The 16,166-nt window shown below is 35.4% G+C and overlaps 1 protein-coding gene across 2 annotated transcripts in view; it reads left to right on the top strand.

Moving 5' to 3' along the window:
• Positions 1-16,166, top strand: part of LOC150098423 (40S small subunit processome assembly factor 1) — a 71,749-nt gene that overhangs the window by 15,443 nt on the left and 40,140 nt on the right. The window lies entirely within an intron of this gene.

Raw genomic sequence — 16,166 nt, 5'->3', positions numbered from 1 at the left:
AGCTTGAATTGGGCACCAAACATTATAGTCATTAGTACTAATTTTTGAGGTAGGATGATATAGTCACAGGGATAGAATGTAAAAGATTGTGGGGGGTGGAGGAGAAAGGAAGAGAGAGAGAGAGAGAGAATAAGGCAGATAGCAGAAATTTAAAGCATAGTTTGAACATGGGTCAAATAATTATGATGGACTTTATGAAGACATGGTTAGATGCAGGAAAAGATATGGGGAGTTGAATTCAGGAAATGGAATTCATGTAGCTAAGAGATAATTAGCTACAGCATGGGAGGCAGCTTAGAGCATTGTCATGGCATAAAACTAACTTAAGGATGCTGGCAGTGTTCTTTCTCTCTCTTTTTGCAGCATCCAGTATGTACTCCATATATGTACTCTTTGAAAATGATCTTGATATTGAGATTGAAATATCAATCCTCCTTTTTTTCTAAAATATGCATTTATTGTTTTTATAATTGTCCACATCATAAATGTAAATATATATTTTATCTGTTTTATTGTTCTGATTTATTACCTGTTGCCTTGTTTACTTCAATGGGTTATTAACTTTACCTGTTTTACTATGTAAATAACAAACCTGGAATCAGAAGATTCCAGGTTAGTATCCTGGCTTGTTCATATACAACCTTACCAGCCTGGTTGGCTGAGTGGTTAGCATACCTTCTCTCCAACCAAAAGGCTGCAGGTCCAAATCCCACCATGGGCACTGATGTTTGTGATTGTCTTTAGGTGAGAGATGAATTTCATTGCATGATGCGAGACCACTTCCCTGCTTATTGGAGGCCTGAAGTGCTTGAAAAAGTTCCATGTTTGGTCTCTAGAGGAGAGTATCTGAACTATATAAAAAATTAAGCAAATTTTTTTAAAAAAATACAAAAGATATATATATATATATATATATATCAATACAATGTAACACACCTCCAAGGTGTCCAAGGATTCATTGCAGGAGGTGATCTACTCTACTCCTCTACTACCAATAATTATCCAGACATCCCTCTTATTTGAAGTTATGGAACATTCCAGGTTTGCTAATAACATAAAAACTGGTGTACAGATAGTAGGAAACAGTATTTCATCGCAGCAGTTGAATATAGGTGGTATTGGCAACATGATGTGAACTGAGTGACTTCAAGAGAAGTGTCATCGTGGGCTGTCACATTGGTGTCATTGCCACTCAACTAGAGCATCCAAAATCAATGGTTGGCAATGTATCAACAAATGGAGACATTCTGGCATCACTAGTGCAGGAAAACATCCAGGACAGCACACAAAAACTGACTACGATTGGTACAGACCATTCGTGATGAATTCCAGAGCATGGAAGAGCAGCAGCACATGAGCCAAACATCACAACAGTGAACAAGGTAGCTCGTCTGACCTCGTGCAAAGAGTTTGTGAACTGGACAATTGACCAGTGGAAAATAGTACTCTGGGGTGATGAATCAAGGTTCACCTGTTTCCAATCTGATGGCAAGGTGTAGGTGCAGAGGCAGCCTGGTGAACGCTTGTTACCACAGTGTGTTGTACCTACAGTAAAGTTTGGGAGTGGATGAGTAATGGTGTGGGGTGCATTCAGCTGGTTTGGAGTGGAACCACTATTCATTGTCTGTGGTTCCATGAAGGTAGCTCAGTATCTTGATATTCTGGATAATCAGGTGCATCCTACACTGTGGAATTGTTATGGAACAGACCCGTGTTACTCTCACGACAACAATGCCCCATGCCACAAAACTGCAGCTGTTATGGAATGGTATGAAGAGATAGGTGTTAAACAACTTCCCTAGTCTGTGCAGACTCCTGACTTCAACCCCATCAAACACACCTGTGGAACGAATTGGAGTGGCAATTGAGGTCCAGAGCAGCATATCCTCTTATCTGTTGCTGCTTTGATGGAGGAATGGAGACAAATTCCACCTGATGTCTGCCACTCATTGGTGGAAAGCCTCCCTCAAAGGGTGCAGGAGGTGATTAAAGCCAAAGGTGGACATACCTGATATTAGGGTTTCCTCTCTGATATCAATTATAAATTGCTAAAGTGTCTGGGCAATTATTGGTAGATAATTTACATCCCACCATCTCCCATTCTACTTAATTCTCTGACCAACAACAGTATTTTTTTGTCTTAAATGTCGTGTGTTCTCATGGCTGATTTGCCTGTATGCAGGTTTAAAAATCCAAATTTCTAGGAGATAAAACCATGCTACATCCATATGAGATCAGCTAACTCATCTTCAATTGTAAAAGACCAAGAAAAAGATTCTTCTTGTCACAATGAGAATTAAGCTCAGGTCTTTTCCATTTGAAAGGCACACTGTTCTGTTGTTCATCCAATTGTACTATGGAGGTGATAATTGATATATTTTATAATTGATAATAAAAAAAAAAATCCTTAGCCCACTCAGTTCCAAATGTACTATAGGTTTGCAAATAACCTTTCATTGGTGGGAGTAACATAAATAAATAAATTATATACGGTGGAACCTCGGTTGTCGAACATAATTCGTTCCTAAAGGCTGTTCGGAAACCGATTTGTTTGAAAACTGAAACCATTTTCTCATAAGAATTAATGTAAAATGGATTAATCCGTTCCCAAACCCCAGATGATTGCTTATTTAAACCTTTATAACAGTACTTCATGCATAAAATCATATACAAAAACAATGAAAATGCCTAGAATCTTACACAAAAAGAATAAACGCAATAAATAGATAAAATATAGATGAAAATTGATCACCTCTTTATTTTTGAGTATTGTACAGATTGTTGATTTCGCAATACCATACCGAACTGCATGTAGCAAGATCCGAGACAAGAAAGCCATTTCATGTTTGGATATGATTTCTTTTTTTTTTCACCTGTATCTTGGTTCTAACAACTTTTCTTTTTGCTTTGCTGCTACCACTATCCTCCTTCGGCCCCATGGTGGCTTATTTAATAATAATTTATATAAAAAAACATAAAACACAAAGGAAATCAAGAAAAGGCACTGCAAATTCAAGAATGCAAATGAGTTTAAGGGAAGTATGACAGGTATTGTGTGAATAATGGTTATTATGCAATGTTGGGTCTCCCGTGATGAGTATTTTGACTCCATGGAGGCAACTTATAATAATAATATACAATAGGTGTCTTAAATTAGTTAATTCTCCAGAAATTCCAGCAGGTGTCTGCACTGAGTGTAGGCTACTGTGTAACTGATGCTCTCCGAGGGAGATTGTCAGTTACGTAATTTAGCCCACGGAGCAGGTGGCTGCCGGTTTGCCTGTTTGGGAACCGAATTGTTCAAGAAAAGACGCATTCGACAACCAAGGTTCCACTGTATATGGAAAATGGACAGCCTATATTTCTTCCCATTGCAGGAGGTTTGGGGTCTATTACTCTAATGGTGACCCAGTCCATATTGGGAGAGTGTCACAAACATTCATGCAGGCCTGTTCCATACCGGGGTGCAATGAACCTGGGCGGCACAATTTAGGGGCGGTATAATCAAACATCCGTAAAATTGATTTTAATATACATTCCTGTTAATGTGCATTATAATAAAATGATTCGTAATATGCTATTGTACTTCAGGATCTTTTAATTTTTAATGGAAGGGGAGCACAAAAATTTTGCACCGGGCGGTGCAAACCCACGGAACAGCCCTGCATCTATGCCTATGCAGAATTTGAACCCGCATCCTCTTGGCTAGAGAGCGGATACACTAACCACTCAGACCAGCTATATATATATATGTGTGTGTGTGTGTGTGTGTGTATAGCCAGTTTGTTCCTTTCATTGGTGGGAATAACATAAATAAATTAATTATAATATTATATATATATAAAGGACAACAATATAGATCAGTTGGGCAGTGTGTAGATAATGATTAAATTAGGAAGTGTTTGACAGTTACTGAGACAGGTTTAAGCAAGCCACTATTATTAAACACTTTGATGTTCAGTCAGTATTTTTACAGAAGAAACATGGGCTATCATAGACTTAATATGCTTTTCCTAAATTTGTATTTTGTTTTTATGATATACAAAGGATACTTCATCTCTTTTTTAGAACACTGAATTAAGTGCTTGTGAGTGAAGTTACTTCCAAAGTTTGGACTTTTAAGTGCAAGTATAAAGCAATCTGTGAAAGAAGAAAGATATGACATTTTTGATTTTTGTGTTCACCATTTTAGTGATTCAAAATTTGTCACAACAATAGCCACAAATTTATAGAAAACATGCTTTACTGACTCCTTTCTACCATCATTCAAGGATGCAAACTTGATGTCTTTGATCATCCAAAATTTTTTTTTATAATATATCTATTAGGAATCATCGATATAGTCCAAGTTCAGCATACTAGCTGTCTGTCATCCTAAATTTCAGACATTGCAATGCTTTAATTTTTTGCTTTTGCAGAGTACTTTGTGATATTTAAACCATTATTATGTGACACTTTCAAGGAGTCCAAAGACTCATCGAGGGAGGGCACCTACTCTACAACTTTTCGTCTCCACCACTCAATCCACCAACTACAGCGAACCACATCATCTACACCAGTGCTTCCCAAACTTCTGGATGTCAGGGCCCCCTTTGGAAAAATTGAAATATTTCACGGCCCCCCTCAAAAGAAAATCGTAATATAGACATATATTATTATAATATTTATTGTATTTATATTCAATACAAAACATACACAGCGAATATTACAAAAATCAAATGCAAATATTACATTTTTAGCATCTTACATACACGTTTGACATGGCACATTATCTCATATTTTTATATAGATAGATATATTGTTATTGTATTTTGCAGTACAAGCACATGAAACGTAAAATGCACCAATGTGTGATTTTTTTCCATTAAAATATAAAAAATAACAAAAAAAGAAATAATAAAAATTAAATACATTTCTTTTAAGATAAAAAAATCTATGTAGTCTTAAAACATTTTAAATTTGTTTTCATTATTTCATAGGCCCCCATCAGCAAAACCTACGGCCCCCAAGGGGGGCCTTTGCCCACAGTTTGGGAAGCACTGATCTACACCAATGTCATTTACTGCCCACCACCATCACTAGTATTTTCACAGATAATCACAAACATCCATGCCCATGGCAGGATTCGAACCCACAGCCTTTTGGCTGGAGAGAGCGCATACACTAACCACTCAGCCAACCATGCTGGCATTTAATAATATATTGTATAATATAATATTTTAAATTGCAAAATGAAACAAGCAGTGACAGCATTGTGGTAGAAAACACTCAGCAGGAATGCCATTTGGAATATATATCTGTATTTGAAGTAGAAAAAGCTATCACAAACCTGAAATGTGAAAAGCAGCTGGAGTAGATGATATTCAACCAGAAATGCTCAAATATGGAGGTATAAAAGTTTTGCAGTGGCTACACTGCATAATTCAGAAAGCCTGGTCAGAGGTTCAAGTTCCAGATGATTGGAGTAGAGCACTTGTAGGACCTATCTATCTATCTATCTATCTATATATATAAAAAAAGGGAATAAAACTGAATGTGAGAATTACTTCTTCTCCTCTACAATATTTATGCAAGTATTCTTGAGAAACAGCTAAGAAAAATTGTGGAGAAGAAGAATAAGCTGGGTTCAGGCCGAACAGAGGTTGTCAGGATCAGATTTTCACTTTAAAGCCAATAGTTGAGAAATCATGGAAATATAACAAGGATCTCTATTTAAGTTTTGTAGATCTGGAAGAAGCATATCACAAGGTGTCAAGAGGAAAGCTGTTCAAAATGCTCCAATTATATGGTGTAAATGGAACATTATATCAAGCAATACATAATCTTTATTTGAGTTGTAAATTGGCAGTTAGAATTGAAAGGAGGTACAGGAAGATAGTTTAATGTTAAGTCAGGTGTGCAACAAGAGTGTACATTATCTCTACTGTTATTGTTATTCATCATAAAACCTGAATTGGAGATGTTAATGTTAAAAATAAGTTTAATTTTCTTGACCAAAAAGCTCTGGAAAGACTTTTATTGGGATTATATTGCTCAAGTGCATATAATAAACAACTAAGTTATACCAACTAGTTTAACCAACTAAGTCTGTTGGCATCTTCAGGGTACATAACTGATGTACGGCACTAAAAAGTAAAAAACTGTTACAAACTATAATCAACCGATTCCAATTATATTAAACAAAGAACAGAGCACGTACAATACATTCATAGAGCGTGGATGATCTCACTTGTTGTTATTTAGGAACGTTCTATAGTTGGCACTATAATTCAGTTCTGGAAGTTGAAGGATCTGATAAGGGTCTTCCAGATCACGGGCAAGATTAGTCCTTGGTTCCTGTTAAGGTTTTGTATACAGCAGGCAACTGTTGTGGCCTCCTTAAAAATTCGGGAGCGGAAGTCCTCCTCCATGTAAGGAATTGTGCTTCTATCCCACTCTATGGTTCGTTCTTCTCTGTTATTATTGACGTCACCTATGCGTTCTTTTTGCCTAATTTCAAGGCTCCTTGAAGTTTGGCCGATGTAATTCAAGCCGCACGAGTTTATATGCTGGAGTTTATAACATAAACTCCAGCATATAAACTCGTGCGGCTTGAAGATATAACATACCATGCATGAGCTTTCTCCAAATATGCTGGAGTTTATAACATACCATGCATGAGCATGGTATGTTATAAACTCCGGCATATTTGGAGAAAGGATGGCTATCTTTTGGAGATCTTAAGAATTGTCTAATCGTTTCTGTGTGTTTAAAGGCCACTCTTATTTTATGTGTTCTAAGGAGTCTAGCAATCTTATTGGAAACTGTCCCTAAGTATGGAATGACGATGGTAGAAATACCATCTTCATTCACATACTTGGGGACATCAATCTTAGTCACAGACCCAACACTAAAGAACCACAATGATACCAACGATTTAATACGTCATATGGAGAACTGGTCTATAGACTTAAAACGAAGATTGAAATTCACGCATCCACTAACACCAAAACTATATGCCGCTCTTAAGGTACACAAAAATGGAATACCACTATGCCCGATTGTGGATGGAATCAATTTTCCAACTTATCTGTTATCTAAACACCTGGCAGGCCTCCTCAAACTTCACATCCATAATTCGGACACTTATATAAGAAATTCACAACATTTCGTTGAGAAACTGAACAACATCTCTATCTCCAATACTGATTTACTCGCCAGCCTGGATGTTACATCTCTATTCACTAACATCCCTGTGGAGGAAGTCATCAACATTTTAGAAAGTTTGCTCCCACAAGACATTACTTCTCTGTTCCGTCATTGTTTAACATCAAACTTTTTCTTATGGAATAAAACCATATATCAATAATTGACTGGCCTTGCAATGGGTAGCTCCCTCTCTCCATCTTGTGCTGATCTCTTTATGGAGGATTTTGAAAGTAAAATCTTAACTCAAACAGACCCTAAACCCACAGTATGGTGGAGATATACAGACGATATCTTTATCGTTTGGAACCACACAAAAAAGGACCGGTTCGACTTTCTTAACAAAATCAACTCTCTACACCACACAATCAAATTCACTCTAGAACTTGAAGAAGATAACCAATTATCATTTCTGGACACTTTAATTAAGAAGCTTCCGAATGGTGGTATCAACCTCTCAGTTTACCGCAAACCTACAGGACGTTATTTACATTTTACTTCCCACCACATTTCTCAGAAACTTAGTATTGTACACATGTTGAAGGACCGTGCCTCTCTCCTTACAACAGATCAACAAGATCTCCAGGAAGAACTATCCCTGATATCCACCAACCTTACCATGAATGGATTTCCTCGAAGACTCGTCCACAAGATACTTTTCTCTGAACCCCGACAAAGACAACAAGATGATGTTCGTTATATTTCTACCATCGTCATTCCATACTTAGGGACAGTTTCCAATAAGATTGCTAGACTCCTTAGAACACATAAAATAAGAGTGGCCTTTAAACCCACAGAAACGATTAGAAAATTCTTAAGATCTCCAACAGATAGCCATCCTTTCTCCAAATATGCTGGAGTTTATAACATACCATGCTCTTGCGGCTTGAATTACATCGGCCAAACTTCAAGGAGCCTTGAAATTAGGCAAAAAGAACACATAGGTGACGTCAGTAATAACAGAGAAGAAAAATCGGGGTTAGCTTTTCATTTCTCAAGAACGAACCATACCATAGAGTGGGATAGAAGCACAATTCCTTACATGGAGGAGGACTTCCTCTCCCAAATTTTTAAGGAGGCCACAACAGTTGTCCGCTGTATACAAAACCTTAACAGGAACCAAGGACTAATCTTGCCCGTGATCTGGAAGACCCTTATCAGATCCTTCAACTCGCCAGAACTGAATTATAGTGCCAACTATAGAACGTTCCCAAATAACAATAAGTGAGATCATCCACGCTCTATGAATGTATTGTACGCGCTCTGTTCTTTGTTTAATATAATTGGAATTGGTTGATTATAGTTTGTAACAGTTTTTTACTTTTTAGTGCCGTACATCAGTTATGTACCCTGAAGATACCAACAGACTTAGTTGGTATAACTTAGTTGTTTATTATATGCACTTGATCAATATAATCCCAATAAAAGTCTTTTTGGAGATGTTAATCTCAGCTCTTACTTTATGCAGATGATGTTATACTCCTAAATAAATCCAGGACATATCTGCAGGATTCTCTGACCAAATGGAATAACTGCTGTAATAAATTTGGTATGAAAATCAGCATTAAAAAGATAAAGACAATGAAAATAGGCATAAACATTGAAAACATCCTGAATGGAGAACCTATAGAACGACTAAAACATTTCAGTGATTTAGGCACACTTTTAAGTGAAGATGGCAAATTAAATTTGGAAACAGCAGAATTAGCAAAGCTGGTATGGTAGGAAGTCAACAGAATAAATTTATATGAAATAAGAGAGAGAGAGGGATTAGTCAAAACACTAAACTAGCTGTATACAAGACTGTTCAAATCAATTTTTGATCTTATGGATCTGAGAGCTGGGTTAGAAATAAAAGTTTTGATCTAAGACTGGAGACCACAGATATGAGATGCCCGAGAAAGATTAGGAGACTGAATAGATGGCATCAATGGCTGTATCACATTAAAAACAAGAATATTAGCAAAGAACTTGATATTGTTGGCATTCAGAAATGTGTTAGCAGAGCTCATCTCAGGTGGTATGGCCACTTAAATAGAATGGGAGAGGAAAGATTAGCTATACAGCGTTGTCTTCCAGAATGGTAGGAAAAAGACCTAGAGGACGACCAAGATGTGGATTGATATATCAGTCCACATCTTGGTCAAATCAGATCTTATATTTCTGTCTTCCTAAAGCACTGATAATATTAGAATGTTGACACTAATCTGGAGGAAAATTATTGATTGGAAGTTTGTAATGATGTAACTTTTCATGTAGTACTATCATAAGATGCTGTACATCCCCCTAAGTATATTTATATATATCTGTAATTTGATGATGATCATAATATGATATATTCTTTTTTTATAATATTAATTTTAACTACTTCAGAATCCTGTTTCCTATGTTTGTCGCTTTCACTTTAATCTTATATTTGTTTATTTTTATCTTTATATTTTCCTGATTGTAACTGCTTTTTATGCATTAAACTTTTTTGATCATATCTTGATTGTACATTATAATCATCTGTGCATTCTTTGTAGTGATTATCAACTATTTAGACTTGTGCTGATTTGAACTTATAAGGTTTAATTGAATAAATACAGCACATATCAATAATTAAACACATGTTTAATCAATCCTATATTTCGTCTCAGTCATTGAGACATCATCAGGGAAACAATTTTAAAATTGCTGAAAACAAGCGGAAAATATTAAACAGCTGAACCCTCCTTTATTTGCCAAACCTTGTCCAGTGGTTATACTGCCAAAAAGATCAACAAATTAATTGTTTTTCTCATCTCCTCACATCCTTCTCAACAAGCTCACTATAATAATATTATTTCCTTATATCTTCAGGAAAAATAGCCAGAACTCTAATAAAAAAAAAAACAAATAAATAAAGTACAATCTCTGCACTGCATTTGAACTTCATCTGAAGTTGGCTGCCCTCATATGCTCTCCCAAGGATCCTTTACTTCCTCTCTTATTTCCAGGTGTTTACGAAGTATGGTCAAACTGAGAGATGTGTAAACATCCACCTAATAGAACATAAGAAATACATCTGCTATCATAAGTATGGTCAGTCAAGTCTAACTGACCATGTCTTGGATACCTTGCACAGAATCAAATGGAAGAAAACTACTATGCTTCACCACAACAAATACAGATTGGAAATACTTTTTTTAGATTCAGCAGCCTATTTAAAAAAACCAACCTAATCATAATAAATATGGTTATATTAAATGTCCCAAGATTTGGGAAACTAATTCGTAGGCCTCCCACCCCAAAACATGTCTAGTCAACAGCATGCCTTAATACCTTAATACTTGAGGCTTTTAGCCTAATCTTTTCCACTTATTGTTTTGTGCAGTTTTAATATTGTTTCTCCAAAGATGTCTCAGTGAGTGAGACAAAATATTGGATTGATTAAACTTGTTTAATTACCGGTAGTTCCTGCCTTTACAAATTAATTAGTTCCTAGCAACCGTTCGTAAATCAGGAATTCATGAAATGGGAGTTTATTTGCCTTAGAAATAATGCTGTAAGTGAGAGTTATGTTCATAAGAAGGAATATATAAAATGAATATTAAGTGATAAGAAAAGACTTTACTGGCCAAAAAATTTACATATTTAAAAAATAACATGAAAAATTTTAAAATAAGAAAGATTGTTTTAAAAAAAAAAATTAGCTAATTTCTATATCACTGGGTGAATGGACAGCATCAGGGTAGTGGAAGATATATTAGGAAACTTCTGTGCATCTTTTTTTTTTTTTTTTTTTTCAAAGAAGGCCTCGGGTGTCATCTGCTTCGTTGACTTTCTCTTCTTTTTGTTTAAAATAACTCGATAGCAAGCAGAAGCATTATTCATTTTGCATGGAAATTTACTAAATCGTTCAAAGTCCGAATCTTATGATTCAAAGATTGCTTGATGTGAAGTTGAAGCTTCATACCCATTATCTTCTTTGTTTCTTTCTTGTTCCTCTAATTCAAGGAGATCATTGGGTGAGAGTTACATAGTGTCACATTATGAAACTCTATGGATTGAAGCAGCTCATTAACATCACCTTCCGAAACTTCCATTTGCAACTGGTTAGCCATACCTAAGATCACTTGTGTTTCAGAATTCACAATCTTTGTTGAGTCTTCAAAGCCTTTGAAATTATCATTAAACTGAGGACAAAGTTTATGCCATACTCCTTTCATAGTTTTTTTTAGAAACTTTATGCCAGGCACTCTGCATTACCCAAATTGTGTCTAAAATGTTGAATCTCTTCCAAAACTCTTTGATAGTAAAGTTTCCATCTTTATCAGTTGGTTCTATTAATATTTCAAAAGGCTTTTTGAAATAATGTGCTTTAAACATCACAATCACTACCTGATCTATTGGTTGTAAAATAGAAGTTGTATTTAGAGATAAAAAGACTATTTTTACATTAGGGCAAATATAAGCTAGCATTGTCAATTATCAGAAGCACTTTAAATGGAATTTGTTTTTTCTCACAATAAAGTTTCACTTCAGGAACAAAAAGTGATGTGCATAAGCCAATTTCCGAATAGTGAACTCATGAGCCAGTCCTTATTTGCTTTTCATGTTACTGGGAGTGTATCTTTATTAATTCCTTTTAAGCTTCTTGGATTTTCTGATCGATGCACAAATAATGGCTTTAACTTGCAATCGCCAATTCCTCCTAATAGTAGAGTGATTCAATCTTTTGATGCTTTAAACCTAGCATTGAGGATTCTTCTTTTGCGATGCAAGTTTTTGCAGGCATCCTTTTCCAAAAAAGGCCTGTCTCATCAACGTTCAAAATCTGCAATGGCAAGTAATTTCCTTCTTTAATTATGTCTTATAATTTTTCTGGAGAAGATTTTGCAGCTTCACCTGATACTTTAATGTTATGTTAACCAGTTCACTTTTTTATAGTAGTCAAACCACCCACTACTTGCAGCAAAAGTCTCTTTGCAGTCATCCCCTTTTTGGTCTTTCAGAATTTTAAAAATGGCTAATGCTTTAGTACAAATTGTTGCATAGGTAATAGGCCTGTTTAATCATTAGGTTTGGTCTCTCATCCAAGCACTTAACTGTTTTTCCATATGAGGAATTATACTGCCTGTTTTTTTTTACTTCTTTCAAAAATTTTCTTTATCCTTTAAAATGGTGCAAACTGTAGAAGTGGCAAGAAAAAATTTCTCAGAAAGAGCTTTAACAGTGCTACCTGCTTAATAGCTGGTAATACTTTCGTATTTTTTCTCTAATGTGATTTCTTTTCTTTGTTTCTTTTGTTCATTTTCTGGTTTTGCACTGTTGCTTCTTTTTGACATTGTTGGAAAAGTGAAAGGGTTATAGTTAAAAAGAAAACAAAATAAAAAATCAGGTGTAATTGAAGAAAACTACGAATAACACACTTGTGTCACCAAGGCTTGTTCTAACTGATCATTATGTCATTACATACTGTGTGGTTCCCCATACACACCCCTAATCGCCGTCTCCATGCACAATTTAAAATAATCCAAAAAATTTGTAAACATAAAAATTTGTTAAGCCTGAATTCGTAAAGTGAGAACTACCCGTATTTATATGTGCTGTATTTATTCTATTAAACTTCATAATGTGTAGTAATTACTTACTCTGTCTTCATGTATTTCTTATATATCTCATATGTTAATATTTTCAACATTTCTGGCTATTTTCTGTTGAGAATAAAAGTACGGCAATTCTTCAATTATCCAACCTAGTGCGAGAACACATTGCTAGCCAGATAATTAAAAGATTGGATAACTGAGGATACTATTATTATTATTGTTATTATTATTATTATTCGTGACACCTCCAAGGAGTCTGAAGACTCATCGTGGGAGGATACCTACTGTACAACTCTTCGTCTGCACTACTACACAGAACCTCTACTACCAATCACCTATATCAACGCCATCTACTGCCCACAACCATCACCACAGCTAGTATTTTTTGTCTGTAAATTGTGTGTGTTCTGAATGGCTGATTTATCTGTATACGGGATGAAAAACCTGAGTTTCCGGGAGAAAAAAAACCTGCTACCACCGTATGAGATCGGCTAACTCAACTTCAATTGAAAAAGTCCATATAAAGATTCCTCCTGTCATGATGAGAATTGAACTTAGGCCTTTTCTAATCGAAGGCGCAACATACCATCATTCTTCCAATTGCACTACGGAGGCACCCTCCCAAGTACTAACCAAGCTCAATGCTGCTTAACTTTGGTGATCGGACGAGAACCGGTGCATTTAACGTGAAATGACCGCTGGCAGTTACAATTACATGGTGCTTTCTGTTGACACATTAACCATTCAAGATTTAATCAAAGTTTAGTTCATATCAGTATATGTTTTTTATGGTACTAGTCTTGTTTCCGGTGTCTTGACTGTACCACATCATGTTTCAGTAGATGACAAGTCCTGGTTATCTTGAGTAGTGGTCTCTGTCTATGATTACTTGATATGTTATTTCAGGTACTTGATTTTAAGTGTCTACTTGAACAATTCATAATCACAGTGTAAAATTAATGTGCTCACTTCTTAGGAAAAAAATCTTCTCCGGGACTGCCTTGCTTCATTTGAACGGGATCCTATTGAAAGTTGGAAATAGAATTGAATCTATGAAGGAAAGGATTCTTATAAAGCAGTGTTTCTCAACCTTTCTAAGCCCAAGGACCAGTAAAATGCCTAAAACAATTTTACAGACCACTAAGTTATGTAATTTTTTTAAAAACCGATGTGAGGATATGGAAACATAATTAAATTGAAAGTAAATGATTAAAAGTGTATTGTCATTAAACAAAGTTTTAATTTTTGTTAAAGAAATAAATAATATGATATAGTTATGTTACTACTTACTTTTAATGAGATGGTTGAGTTTCTTGGCCCTTGCAGAGTTGCTGGATATTTGGCTCAATATTGGTCAACTTTAGTCGAAGATCGGCACACACACACTAAGATGATTTCTGTATTTTGTTTTTATTTGAAGGAGTGATGAAAATCCTTTCTCACAAAGATAGGCCGTAGAAAACTGCATGACAATTTTCAATGCTTCTTCAGATAATTCAGGAAATTCACTTCTCACTGAAGGCGAGATCCAGAATTGTGCCAAACCAGATCACTGAATTGCATTTTAAGCCCACTGTCACTTGAAAGCTCAGTTAACTTCTTTTTTCGATAACAAAAGATCGTTCTCATGACTGTAAGCATGAAATGGATTGTGAACCCACAGAAATTTCTTATAAAAGTTATTTGGAAAATATGTTTCCAAATTCTGTTTCAGAGTTTTGAGGTGGTCACAAACCCTTAATAAAAATCAGAATCAGCAAAAATATAATTGAAAAAGATTCCAATGTTGGAAAAGGTGCAAATTGTCTTTTACATAACTAATCCATAAGACCATTTTTTTCTCGAATGTCTTTAGTTTGTCGTAGGCATCAAGAACAGTTAAAGAATTTCCCTGAAGAGAGAGATTTAGTTCATTTAATTTAAAAAAAAATGTCTGAAAGATAGGATAGTGTTGATAACCATTCTTTGTCAACAAGGAGCGATGCAAAATCAGAATTCCATTCATTTATAAACAATAAAACTTCATGCCTTAATTAAAATAGCTTGTTAGTACTTTGCCTCTGGAAATCCAGCGAATTTCAGAATGAAGCAAAAGTTGTATATATTCACTGCCCATTTCATTGCAGAGTACTGAAAATAACCTATAATTTAACATTCCAGCCTTAATAAAATTAACTAGCTTTACAGCATTGTATAGAACAGTTTTAAATTCTGGTGGCATTCCTTTCGAGGCTAACACTTCCCTATTCATGAAACAATGTACCCAATTCATATCCGGGCATGAGCTCCATCCGACCAAAGCCCATATATTTTTCCCACTGAATCCCTTTGTATTTTATGTAATTATTGAAAGTGTGAAATATTTCTTCTCCAGTTATTCCGGATGACAAAGTTCTACAAAACAGAATATCGTCATCAATGTTGTTATCATGCTCATATTTTATGTAGCATATTAACTGCACATCATTTGTAACATCAGTAGTCTCATCTGTTTGTAATGCATAATAATGTCTCTTCTTAACTCCTTCAATTAATTGAGATTCTACGTCACCTGTGATATCATTAATTCTCTGACCGACAGTGTCATTTGAAAGAGGAATCAAATCAAGATCTTTTAGTAACTTGTTGCCAAACATAGTTTTTACCACATCTTTATAGCTGGAAGTAGTAAATTTTCCCTGATAGAATGAGGTTTCCCTGTTTTCGCTATGCACAAACTTAAGAGATGGGATGCTTCCAGTGCCTTGCTATTAATTGAACCCATAAGAAGAAGCTTTTGGTTCTGTGAGCTTTTTCTTCTTTTGATTCCATGAAAGGCAGAACTATGTTCATGTGAAGTGGTGTTTCTCTATGAGGGTTTTTCGAAAATGACACTGTAGTTACACAGCATTCATGAGAGAATCGAACCCATGGTCGAAACTATATCTTTCTCATGACTGAATGTCCCCAAGCATCACTGCAAAAATTCATTTAGCTTATTTTTCACATCCCAATGTGATGTGAAAATTTCTAAATGTCATCAGAGTTTCACAGGCTTCATGCACTCGTTCGCAGTACCGTCAACAGGCTGAAAGAGCGCCCTTGTTAAGCTGCGCCTAATGGTGCAGCTTAACAAGGGCGCTCTTTCAGCCATATTGCCATAGGCTCCATCGCTACGCTAACAATTCCTGTTAGCGTAGCAAGTTCAGAAAGACGTGTTTCCAAGCTTAAATTGATTAAAAATTATTTGCAAACAGCAATGATCCAAGAGAGATTGGTTGGACTAGCAACTATATCAATAGAGGTGGACATAGCTTATAATTTAAATTTAGAAGAGCTTATAAACAGTTTTATTGTGCAATATCCCTGTGGAGTAAACATTTAATTAATATTATTATGTAATCATTTTGCATTAATGTTTCTCTTGTAATA

Source organism: Typopeltis vanoorti, chromosome 15 (genome assembly GCF_054136105.1).
Source record: "Typopeltis vanoorti isolate ZY-2024b chromosome 15, IOZ_Tvanoo_1.0, whole genome shotgun sequence".
In the NCBI taxonomy this organism is placed as follows: domain Eukaryota; kingdom Metazoa; phylum Arthropoda; class Arachnida; order Uropygi; family Thelyphonidae; genus Typopeltis; species Typopeltis vanoorti.
This window is presented reverse-complemented; position numbering and strand designations above follow the sequence as displayed.